This window comes from Nyctereutes procyonoides, unplaced genomic scaffold (genome assembly GCF_905146905.1).
Source record: "Nyctereutes procyonoides isolate TBG_1078 unplaced genomic scaffold, NYPRO_anot_genome, whole genome shotgun sequence".
Classification (NCBI taxonomy): domain Eukaryota; kingdom Metazoa; phylum Chordata; class Mammalia; order Carnivora; family Canidae; genus Nyctereutes; species Nyctereutes procyonoides.
The window spans coordinates 17,591,991-17,605,564 of NW_026575145.1; the positions used below are offsets into that span (position 1 = coordinate 17,591,991).

At 35.9% G+C, this 13,574-nt stretch overlaps 1 non-coding gene across 1 annotated transcript; it reads right to left on the bottom strand.

Moving 5' to 3' along the window:
• Window positions 1–12,088: 12,088 nt before the first annotated feature.
• LOC129499589 (U6 spliceosomal RNA) lies at window positions 12,089–12,196 on the bottom strand. The gene has a single exon (XR_008662411.1). It is a non-coding gene; the product is annotated as a U6 spliceosomal RNA (small nuclear RNA).
• Window positions 12,197–13,574: the final 1,378 nt, after the last annotated feature.

A 13,574-nucleotide genomic window follows, 5' to 3' on the forward strand; every position in this document is an offset into this window, starting at 1 on the left:
TGATTCTGGGGAACCTATAGACTCCTTGGACTTACAGTAGTGGTCTCCCTTCCCTAGTAACAACTAGAACTTCCCAATGCTGGATGATACTGAAGTCTTTCCTTTGCAGGCTAACAGGTGCCTCTCTCAGGGGCTGTCCTCACCTTCTGTCTTGGTTGCCAAGGTGCTAACTAGGATTACATTTCTGCATAACCCAGCCGGGCCTGATGAAGGAGGGAAAAGACAAAAGATCTGCAAAAATTCATTAGCATGTATCAGCAGGAGCCAGAGGAGTACCTCAAGGATCAAGAGGGCCAGAATATAAAACTAGATAGGAAGAATTCATTGATTTGGGAACACTTTCTTGGGATACAGGAATCAAAATCCTATTAGGAAGCCCAGAGGAATAGACCAAACTTGTTGCTAAAGTGACCATCAGAAGCCTAGAAAAGTTATGTACAACATCTAGTAAAGTGGAAAGAAATCCTGAGTTGCCTTGAAAGATGAGGGAATTGGGCATCCTGGGATGTATGTCTTATGTAAAGCTGGATGACCCACCAGAGGTCTATGTTCCACAGAAGGGCAGTTTCAGGGATCTGCTATTTATGTGAAATTCATGGATATAGATGTCAGCAGTGTGTCAGGCTGGCTCCTCCAAAGCAAAATATAAATTCTTACATCTTGCATCCCCTACAACAAGAAAGAAAACAGTGTACCTTGGTAGATATTTTTTGGTTTCTGGATGCAGCACATTCCCGTCCTGAGAGTACTACCTTAGTGCAATAGTGGTGGTGATGTGAGAGCAACTAGCTTTAGGTTGAGCTGGGATCAGAAAATAGCTCTGCAGAAGTTCCAGGCTGCAGGGCTTCAGCCCGGCCACTTGGTCCATATGATCCTGCAGACTTTAAGATGTTCAGGTATCAGTATTGGGAAAAGAACCAGTACAGAGATTATGGACAATGCCCCGTGGGAGAATTCAGCTGAGGGCTTCTGGAATCTGGGACACCATGCCATCTGTAGCAGAGATTGTATACTCTTTGAGACATAGCTCTTGACTGGGCCTTAGTAGAGATGGAATGCTTAACTTTGGAGCAAATACCAAGTGGCCAGGTTTCCGGAAATGCCCACTATAAGCTAGATTCTGTTAGAATTGCCAAAGTCAGATGTACTCAGCAGCACTCATTCTAAGGTGAAAATGGGACATTGGGATGGAGCCCAAGCAGGACCAGATGTACAAGTAAGCTGCATGAGTAAGGATCCACGCACTCCCATGTCACCCACTGTGGTTGACTGTACCAGTGGTTCTTTCCCAGTTCACACCCACGTGAGCTCTTGTACAAATCACAAAGGAGTGGGCCAATTCTGAACGTGGCACATAGTAGGGGCTGAATAAATAGTAAATCTAAGGAGTTGGTTAAACTTCTGCTTTTGTGTGGGTACATAACGATCATTCCTGTTCTACAGATGAAGAAACTGAGGCCAAGTGAGGTAAAGTTCATCACCTGTATGTAATGAATAAGGAGGTTGGAAAACAGATGTCCTGCCTCATGCCATAACGTGCTTTCTACGATACCCCCTGTTTTTCATGTTTACTGCAGGATGTTGTCTTCATTTTGGAAGGAGAATCGGGTTCATTATTAGAAATTAAATTATAACACAGTTAATGTTCCACATTTAAAACATTTAAAATGCCATGCCCCATTTGCTAACCTAAAAACTGGTATCCACATATGTTGAGTCACTTTTTTCAATTACTTGCAAAAATGGATAGAGATTGGGAGGGGCTGTGAATTTATGCATACTAATGAAACCTTAAAATAAAATGTTTCCATGTGCAACTTCCAGTCTTGTTGGATAACTTTACTTGATTGAAAATTACTTGAGAAAGATGAAATCATAAATTACCTTAAATTTACTGAAAGGCTGTGAACCACCTATATTAGGTGTGAAGCTGATGAAGTTTCATCCTGAATGGAAATAAGTTGAGAAAACAACATGACTAATATTTCAGATACATCTCCAGAAAGAAGGCTGACAGTATTAGCTCCACTGGGTCGAATACTGAACAACACTGCCAATACATTTCTGCTATCATTACAATAGCAAAGAGTTACATTTAGCACTTAACAATTTCCACTGGTTCCATTTGTATTTCCTACTGTGCATATTCATTCTTTTTCTACTAGTAATGACTCATTCATTCATTTATTCCTTCATTCAATGAACCTCTACCTTACCATATGTTAGGCACTATGTACCTATAGAATTGTTTCTACCTGCTTTAGTGGCAAACAACATATTGTTAGATTATGACAAGGTAGCATTTTGCACATAAAGAAAATGAAGCAAGAGATGTTTGGTAACTTCTTCAGTGTCACACAGCAAGTGTATGAAGGATTTGAGCTTTAGAACAGGAAGTGTGGTTCTAGAGCCCATGCTTTTTTTTATTTATTTGTTTTTAATTAGAACCCTTGCTTTTAATGACGATATTATTTCTCACAAATTTCTTAGTGTTGTATCACTTCTCTGATTTAAGGTATCCCTGTTATGTTTCTGAGGGAAACATATGTACAGTTATTTTAGAAAAGTAAATCATAATGGCAAGTAATAGGAAAGTCTTATGGGATCTGTTACATATTTTTGTGGGTCTGTGGCAATTTATCTTGGGCCTCAGAAAACTTTATTATTTTTAAAAATACATGTTTTTTAAAAAATTGCAAAGTATTTGAAAAATCTGTTAGGTGTTATAGCTGAGTCAACTGCCTTTAAAATTTTATATTCTAGATATGAAAGTCAAAGACATGTATATATGACTTAGTCATACAAAGTCTTACTATAGTGATCCTTGGGTGGCGCAGCGGTTTGGCGCCTGCCTTTGGCCCAGGGCGCGATCCTGGAGACCCGGATTCGAATCCCATATCGGGCTCCCGGTGCATGGAGCCTGCTTCTCCCTCTGCCTGTGTCTCTGCCTCTCTCTCTCTCTCTCTCTCTCTGTGACTATCATAAATAAATTAATTAAAAAAAAAACAAAGTCTTACTATACTTAGTCATAAATTAGAATAATATCATTTAAATGGAAATGTGAATGGACAGTGGCAAGTACATTTTACTATTGGGGAAAAGAAGTAAATATAATGCAATTGGGGTTGTAGTTGTAAGGCTTTTTTGTTATCCTTAAGATGTGGGTAATGATAAGGTCACTTTAGAATTCTTCAGGAATGTAGGTATAATATGTCTAAGGTATATGCCTAGCAATGAGACAGACCAGTTTGCCTCATACTCAAAGAACATGATGACTGAGGTTGACCTGGGGGATCTACTGGATAGGACCCAACTGCAATTTTGGATTGGTGAGCCCTTTCTCCAGAAGATCACTGTAGTTTTATCACAACAGTATTTTTAAAATATAAATTTTAATATAATATTAAATTTTAAGATAGAGGGTCTTATATTAGAAATGAAAATCTTCAAATGATGAGCTGAAAAGAGACCCTAGAGTGCATGCAATTAAAAATAACCAGATACTTATTTTTCTTATAAAGGGAGAAGTAATTCTACTGTCCAATCCAGTAAGAAGTTTTTACTGTTTTCTATTCACTATATTGGGTGTGCTTGTAACCTATAACATCCTTTGAAATTAATTCAATAAACTGATTTTACTAAAATAAAAAATAAACAAAAAGTCTGTCACAATTTGGACATCCTGGACTGGGAATCCTATATTATTTCCAACTGGTCCTGGGGTTTTGTTTCCCAGTTGTGTGCATTCATGGCCATCTGCTTTCATGGCACTGTGACAGTTTACACTCTTGTTGGAGCACTGACTTGCTTAGCTAAACAGGAGTTTCAAGTTGGTATTCAAATAAAAATCTTTTCTCCTGAGCTCTTATCTATTAAATTATACCCTCCACTCATTTTATACTCAGTAACAATACAGCATTTTAAGGTTAATCCATAATTCAATTCATCCACATGATCACGTTTCCATTAAACAAAATTTTATCTTAGCATTGATTTAGATTTACAGAAAAGTTGCAGAGACAGTACAGAGTTCCCATATACATCACTTGCAGTGTACTTCACTATTAGCATCTTACAGTGCTATGGTATTTGACACAATTAATACTTCATTCACAAGCCCATACTTCATTCACATTGACTTACATTTTACCTAATATCATTATCTTTTCTAGAATCCTTACATTTAGTTATCATATCTCCTTAGACTCTTCTTGACTGTTACTATTTCCCAGATTTTGCTTGATTTTGGTGACCTCAAGAGTTTTGAAAAGTGCTGGTCAGGTCTTTTGTAGAACATCATAAGATAGGATTTGTCTGATGATTTTATTGTGCTTAAATTGGGGTTATGAGATTTTAGGAGGAAGATCACAGAAGTGAAGTGCCATTTTCATCAGGGCTACATCTGTCAACAAGATTTATTATTTTTGATCTTGTTTTTGATCACTTGGATGAGGTGGTGTTGGTCAAATTTCTGTAATGAAAGTTAACTTTTTAAAAATCCCCCATTTGGAACCCTCTTGCACTGTTGGTGGGAATGTGAACTGGTACAGCCACTCTGGAAAACTGTGTGGAGGTTCCTCAAAGAGTTAAAAATAGATCTGCCCTACGACCCAGCAATTGCACTGCTGGGGATTTACCCGAAAGATACAGATGCAGTGAAACGCCAGGACACCTGCACCCCGATGTTTCTAGCAGCAATGTCCACAATAGCCAAACTGTGGAAGAGCCTCGTGTCCATCGAAAGATGAATGGATAAAGAAGATGTGGCCTATGTATACAATGGAATATTCCTCAGCCATTAGAAACAACAAATACCCACCATTTGCTTCGATGTGGATGGACCTGGAGGGTATTATGCTGAGTGAAATAAGTCAATTGGAAAGGACAAACATTATATGGTCTCATTCATTTGGGGAATATAAAAGTTAGTGAAAGGGAATAAAGGGAAAGGAGAGAAAATGAGTGAAAATATCAGTGAGGGTGACAAAACATGAGAGACTCCTAACTCTGGGAAATGAACAAGGGGTAGAGGCAGGGGAGGTGGGCGGGGGGTTGGGGTGACTGGGTGATGGGCACTGAGGGGGGCACTTGGCGGGATGAGCACTGGGTGTTATGCTATATGTTGGAAAACTGAACTCCAATAAAAATTAATTAATTATTAATTAATTAATTAATTAAAGTAAAAAAATAAAATAATAAAATAAAAATCCCCCATTTGTTCTGTATTCTTTGGAGGAAAGTCATTGAGAAGCAGGACTTAAGCGGAGAATTATCCTCCACTTCTGTGAGGATGAAGTTTCTACATAATTTATTTGGCATTGTTTTGTATGGGAGATTTGTCTATTATCTTCCTTTATTCAATTATTTAGGGGCATGTAGGTGGCTCAGTGGTTGAGCATCTGCCTTTGGCTCACATCATGATCCCGGGATCCTGGAATCGAGTCCTGCATGGGCCTCCCCACAGGGAGCCTGCTTCTCTCTCTGCCTATGTCTCTGCCTCTCTCTGTGTGTCTCATAAATAAATAAATAAATAAAATCTTTAAAAATCATTTATATATCGTTATGGATTCATAACTATTTATTTAGATTTTGGGCTAAATTCAGTACTATTTTATTTATTTTATTGCTCAAGTTATGCCATTTTGGCCACTGGGAATTCTTTCAGTTGGTTCCTACGTCCCTTTGACACAGCCCCATCACTGTGTGTGTGTGTGTGTGTGTACACGTGTGTGCATGTTAGTTAACACTTCCTTCCTTTCTGGCAGTACTAAATACTCCAACCTCATTTTGAATATTTCCTGTCCAGTGCTAGAATTAACCATTTTTAAAGCAACTTTGGTCCCTTTTCTTGGAAAGTGGTGTTAGAAACCAAGATGTGATACTAGTTATACTCATTGCTCCTGGAATGCCATTGCCCCTTCAGCTGACAGAGCAAAGAAAAAAATGTAAAATAACCTATGAGTATATACACATATCTATTCATATTTTATCTAGATTTGTATCAATCTCTCTCTCTAGACCCCCTCCATGTGTGTATATATATACATATAAAATCATTATATATATGTATATATATATATCCATCTGTATCTATATTGAGCTCTAATTGATGTCTCTATCTCAAATCCATTACTACATGAATCATTCTAGCCTTTTCATGCTTGTTTATAATTTTCCATTCCAACAGTAAGAAAACTGACTCCATCATCCAGCACTCATTTACTTAATTATTCAGTTCTAATATACATGTATAATGATTTCAGAATTGTTAACCTTTACCAACTTTAAGAGCTAAGTTATGGTATTGATGCATACTTTCGCTTTTAGTGTTACAGAGTCCACTCCTTTCCAGTTACTTAGGTCAGCACTTTTCCTTTTCTTCCTTCAGTGGGGGTGTTTTGTACATTTATAATATAGTTAGATTTTTTTTGTTACATTCAGTTATCCCCTAGCTTCCTGAATGTTTTTTTCTAATTTTTTCATTATGTTTCATTCCTCTTGCTTTAAAGTCCTATGCATTTGACAAATGTATAATGTCATATGTCCCCATTACAATATCATGAAGAATATTTTCCTTAAATCTTTTTTCCCTAAAAGTCCTCTGTGCTTCACCTATTCAACCTCCTCCATTCCCGAAGACTATTTTTCAAATTACTCTATCATATTTTCTGGAAATATTTTACATATTAAGATGTTCTATATCTCAATTTCTGTAGTTGGTAATGTAAAAGGTTATGTCTCTGTATGTGTATGTAGTTATGTGTGCATCACTTCCTAGTTCCTTGTTGTTTGATTATGTAGATATATATATTCACGTAAAAACCAACTAACTTTGGTACTGAGAAGCTAAACCGTGCTTATGTGTTATATTTTATACATATATAGACTAACCTCTTATTTCATATTCTGTCAATTATTAATATCATGGAATATATTATGAGAATTGGATATATTGCACTATCCCATTCAATAATCCATATTAAAGCCTCAGAAATTGGGGCGCCTGTATGGCTCAGTTGGTTAAGTGACCAGCTCTTGGTTTCACTCAGGTCATGATCTCAATGGGTGGTGAGATTAAGCCCCACGTGGGGTCTGTGTCAGGCTCCACTCTCCGTGGGGAGTCTGCTGGAAGATTCTCTCCCTCTGCCCCTCCCCCACTTTCTCCTCCCTAAAATAAATAAATAAATCTTAAAAAAAAAAGGCCTCACGAATTAAGAGAAATCTGTGATACTATATGACCAAATGGTTAATGCTAGATGTTTGGTAGATGGCTATTAGCTAAAAATATAAAGGAAATGAAAGAACAAAGCTGCTTGGTTTTATAGTCCTATATCTAATTTTCTTTATATTCTAATTTGGCTTTCCAAATATAACTTAAAAAGAATTTATTTATTTGTTCATGAGAGACACACAGAGAGAAACAGAGACACAGGCAGAGGGAGAAGCAGGCTACTTGCAGGGAGCCCGATATGGGTGGGACTCGATCCTGGATCCCTGGATCACACGCCCTGAGACGAAGGCAGACCGTCAACTGCGGAGCCACCCAGGCGTCCCCCAAATGTAACTTTTAAAACTTGAATCTCTTGTATTTCTTTAACTGACACCAGGGAAATATGTCTGTTTATTGTAGAACGAATACAATTTTCTTAAAACATTTTTAAAACATGCAAAAGTTCATGTTTTATAATGATGTTAGGGATTCTTCAGGTAGGAGTTCTACATTTCAGAGGATCCATATGTGATACAAACAGTGAACAATTGGGAACACTAGCTGATAATGATATGATCATTTTTGGCAGTCTCTTTATGTAAGTTCTGGCAGAAGTGTAGTAATACATTAGTCATTTTCACAGAGAAGATACTGGTCCATGCCAGTCTCTTATTTGGGGTGCCATCTGCACCTTTTTTTGTCAGTAAATTCAAAAGAAAATATATCCATTGATGGATACTATTTCTATTTTTTAAACATTGTTTGAAGCAAACTATACCATTCTTATAGTATAACGAGTACTACACATAACTGAAATTACTTCTGGGCATCCTTTATTAACCAGAATACCGGCCTCAACATTGCTCCAATAAGTTTTAACATTTCCATTTGATTTAAATTGTTCACAATTTATTATCTCTAGAGCTCTTGGTTAAACATATGAGGAGACAATGAGTTTTACTTTTTGCTTCATTAATCATGGAGCAACTCACTTGACCCTCATTGTTTCAATTCTTTCATCTCTAAATGTGGTAATAAGGAGACATGGTATCAGAAAAGATGGGCTATATATCTGTTAAGGTTAGCAACAACTAAAGTTGATCTAAACTTAAAGGTTGCTGATAATATTATAGAATCCGGTATTTCAAAGTTTGCTGACTTACTTTAAAATGTGCAGCTTGATAATTTAAATTATACACAATTTATAAGCTCTTTGAAGACAGGGTTCATGTTACTTATGCTTTGAATATAGTAAATACTCACCATATATTTGTTGTGCTGAATTGAAGCATGGATAGACTTCCTATAACGACTTAAAAGAAGCTTCTGAAATAGTCAAAGAGGGAAGCTCACAGACATGCTTTGGTGTAAAATAGGGTTTCAAAGAATGATTTCTTACCATTACTATTTGGGACAAGTAAGAAGAGGAAACTATTACTTACTCCCGGATTATTTTGAGGAATTTTATAGTTCTGCTGAATTGTTTAGAGGTTATAACAAACAAATGGTCATGCAGAATAATGAGTACCATTTAATTGATTACTATGTATATATATAGTTGAATTTTTCAGACTATATACTAGTCACTGAAGACAAATATCATGTCCTAATGATATCTAAAATCTATTGAAAGCTTGCTTTGTACAAGGTATGTTACTCTATTATCTCACTTATCTCCAGATAAGCCCTTTGAAATAAATACAATTTTTAGTTCCATTTTACTAATGGGTAAACCAAGTCCTGATAAATTTTCATATAATTATCTACTTTGTAGTGAATGGCTTTAAGGGACACATCTCATTTATATTGTAGGTCCTTGAGTGTAAATGTAGCTTGCTAATATGTGTCTTTAAAAAAAACCCTTGTTTTGTTGCCTAAATCTATCTGTGAAAGGCCAGACATTTTGCCAGTGATTAAGAATAAATGAAATATTGAGAAATGGTAATATCCTTTTAACTAACTATAATTGAGAAAACATCTTTGATATTTTAGGTCATAGCAGTATGGCATTTTAAAAAAGATTTTATTTATTTATCCATGAGAAACAGAGAGAGGCAGAGACATAGGCAGAGGGAGAAGTAGGCTCCCTATGGGAAGCCCAATGTGGGACTCAATCCTGGGACTCCAGGATCACACTCTGAGCCAAAAGCAGGCACTCAACCACTGAGCCACCCAGGCATCCTCAGCACAGCATTTTTAATCTTGTATTTAAGATCTAGTACCTTATTTAAAGTTAACTGGTTGCTTGTGATTTCTCTAAGTATTTCAGGTGGCCAATTGCTATCTTCAGTCTCTGGAATAAACTACTGAGAAATAAATTTATTAAAGCTGGTTGTCCAACTGCTTGGAGATTAGTTGTGTCTATAGCCACCTGTATCAACAGCCACTCCTCAAGGCTGTTTAAATAATGGCCCCAAGGCAGCCCGGGTGGCTCAGCAGTTTAGCACCATCTTCAGCCCAGGGCATGATCCTGGAGACCCAGATCGAGTTCCATGTTGGCCTCCCTGCATGGAGCCTGCTTCTCTCTCTGCCTGTGTCTCTGCCTCTCTCTCTCTCTGTCTCATGAATAAATAAACAAAATCTTAAATAATAATAATAATAATAATAATAATAATGGCCTTAGAACACCCTGGGCTTGGTAGGAAATCTCACAATGGATTAATTTTAGTTATATCCTGTACAGTCTTTTTAGTACATTTTAGTACATGTGGCTCTGTAGGTGGCAAACAGCATATATTGTTGGGTAGGCCACTGACCAGTATGTTTTCCTCCATTCAACTGATACAAAGTTATTGGTCATGTATTGAAGGCAGATTAGTTTTCAAAAAACAAAATAACAAAATAAAACCAAAATGAGTGAAGAGAAGCAAAACAATTATATTTAACTCATTCCTTCTCAAGGCTTATATTTTTTTTTTCAAACCTTATATTTTAGATGAATGTTCTGAAATTGGATTAGTATAGTAATATAGAACACTACAAAACAGTGGGAAAATGTTCCCCAATCCAATTTTGCTTGAGTTGAAAGAGTGCCCAAGACTTTTAGAAAAATTTTGAGTAGGTCAGGCTCAGTGGACACATGGAAGCAATTACTCTTCCCAGTTTTGAAAATAACATTTATAGGAGCGGAAAAAGCTGATGTTTTCCAAATTAGACTGGATCCTGGGTAAATACTACCATGATTATTAACAAATATCTACTGTGTTATTATATTTCTAGGATAGATAGAGACATAGATGTAGATATGTTTATCTAACTTTAGGTAAATCCCCAAAGGCTCTTTCTGATCCTAAGGACATATATGACATGTCGGGTTTACCTCTTATTAAACTAGAGGAGGGATTGGCAACATTTCCTCCTCTAAAAATATCCTGGTACCTTCCTTACCAGGCCCAGTGATATGAGTAAATAGTTGCTATAGTACTGGAGGTTATACCTTCATTCTGTCATGGCTTCTCTCCCAATTGGATTTCCAGTTGTTTAATACACCTAGGGATGCTTCAAATGCACTTTGTCTTCATTTCCCAAAAATGGGAATTAAACCAGAGACAGTTACGCTCTCCCGCTGAAATCCAAAGCCACAACAATAAATAAAGTTATTATATATGTTATAATAGTATAGTGAAATCATCCATACTCAATATAAGCCATATTATGAGCCTGACAAATAATAAATACTCCTAAATCTTTGTGGGATATTATTATGTGATTTTATATATCATGGAAACCACTCTAATTTCTTAAAGCCTTTTTGTTTGGATTCTAAAATCTTCCACTGGTAAATTCTCAAAATTGACATATAGTAAACACAAGGGGCAATAGGAAATTTTTCTTCCAAACATTTTCGATGAGCAAACATATAGCTAAAAAGACACTGCCTTGTAATCAAAGATCATTCTAAATTCCCCTTATTAGTATCGCTTGTCTAACATTCAGTCCCACCAACTCCATACCCCTTCCTCCATTCAGATCCCCCTGCACAATCTTCCTGTAGCCCTGGAGAAAAAGCAATGTCTTTCCGCTGTGATTCTTAAGTTAGGAATGTGTTTTGAAGTGCATAAGAGTTATCTTGTTGTTTAATTGTGAAGTTGACGAAGTAAGGTTTCCTGTCATGAAAAAGCCTGTGTAATATCAAGTGCTTACCTGTCTTCTCAAATATCTATGCCACCCAATTTATTTAACCATTCTTTGGCTTTTGAACTAGATTTCTACCATCACATATCTCTTCAGTCCTGATGACACAAAAAAACACAAGGAAGCCAAAGATATAGCAGAGAAGACTGAGCTTTCAGAAGTACAAGCAATCTTAGGAGACCTTACTTTGATGTTTTGACAATATGTCTTCCCAAGAGAGAAAAATAGGGATAGAAAGAATTAAAAAAAAAGTAAGGAAGTGAAAAAGCAGGAAAACTTAACAGGCTTACATTACTTAGAGTCTATAAGTAATGCTTCATGAAATAATTATTTTTTCAAATGTATTTCATCATTCCTTAAATCAATAGTAAAAATCTTTTGATTGTGTCCAACTTACTATACTTCTGTATGTTACAGTCAGCTGTAGCATGAAAATAATTTTAAAGGGGAATGACATTTGAAAAAAATTCAAAAGACAAATCTAAATCTTATTCTATACTTCTAAAGATCTCAGTGATGTTCAATCAAGATGGTTTACTAACAGAATAATAGAATGACAAACGTTTTCAGCAATAAAAATGTCTGTTACATATGATATCATTGTCAAGTTGTAATCAAACCTGTCATTATTTGAAAATATTTTCCTAATGTCTATACATTTCATAAATCTTTTATATGATCTTTCAAGACTGAGGCTAGTTGTTTTTAGCTTATATGGCTCATATTTTCCAGTGATTATTTTTTAAAAATATAGAATGCTTTATGAATTTGTGTGTTATCCTTGCACTGGGACCATGCTAATCTTCTCTGTATCATTCCAATTTTAGTATATTGTGCTGCTGAAGTGATCACTTTTGGTGATAGTTTTCAACACTTAAAATGAAATGCAGAAGACTTTTTCAATATATACAAATATGAGTTGAAATAAAATTACATTAAGTAGTAGAAAGGTTTGATACATTAACTAATGATGATGACTACTGGCTTATAAAAATTCACACTACATTTTGTATAACTATTGAGTAGCTATGAGCTTAAGAATTGGAGTACCTACACAGTGGGAGAGTACAAATGAACACCTATGCAGATGTTACTATAACAACGAACAACCAATATGCTATATGATAGAAAAAAGCAAAGTGAAGTACTGATTATAAATGGTGCTTAGCTTTATTAAGCCAAGAGAGCACTATTACTCAAAGTCTGTATCTGACTGAGGCAAGTTGTTTTGTTGTAATCATGTTCTTGAGCTATCTTGTGACTGTCAGTCAAGGACTGCCATTCACCTAAAGGAAGCAGAAGCCTTGAAAATGTTAGTTAGCTAATAGTCTGATCCACATTGAAGAACCTTTAAATTAGAAGTTTCCACCACTTTCTTTGAAATGCTCTCACATGTTCATAAGAACAACAGCCATGGAACTAGGATAGTGTCAAAAGTCAACCTGCTACACAAACTCCTTTGAAATCTTCAACTGCGTAGTCACATGTCTAAATGAAAGACTAGTGATCATCTCACTGGAAATATTTCTAAAATATCAACAAAAAATGAACTTGACATTCCATCACATAAATCCTTTTTTTGAAGGTACATGTTCTTTTAGCTGAAAACACAATTTAATATTTGCCTTATATTTAGGTAGAGTAAGTCCTATTTGTGATATTTTGATAGGACCATGCATAGCTGTGATGCTTCACATCCTCCTATACAACTAAAATCCTTAAAATTGAAATTCATTACTGGACTTTAGTTCTTGCATATACAACCATCTTGGGAGAGGTAACACATTTGACTACTTTTGCCATCGTTTGTTGGTGTCAATAAGTTTATCAAATCTTTCTTTGCGAGCACTTTAGATAGGACCTCCAGGAAGATGAGTATAGAGAAAGAATAACTACTTAGAAAAGTATAAAACAGACTAGGAGGGGAATGGGAAAGTTTCCAAAACAAAGATAGAATAATATAAACTTCTGTTTATAATTTCCTTTCATTTTAGTAATCTATAGCAACATTCTTAGTAAGAAAGCAATGACAGAACCAGCTGTTGACAAATTATTTTTTCTATAATCCATATTAACTAAGCACAAACTACTGACACAGTATGTCTTCTACTTTGGGATTGGGGAAATGTTTTAAATGTCAATAAATGACTTGTTGAAAGGGAGAAAATTCAGATACATAATTATTCTTTTCTTTCTTTTGTTGGATTGACTTTCCAGGTACGTGCTTTGG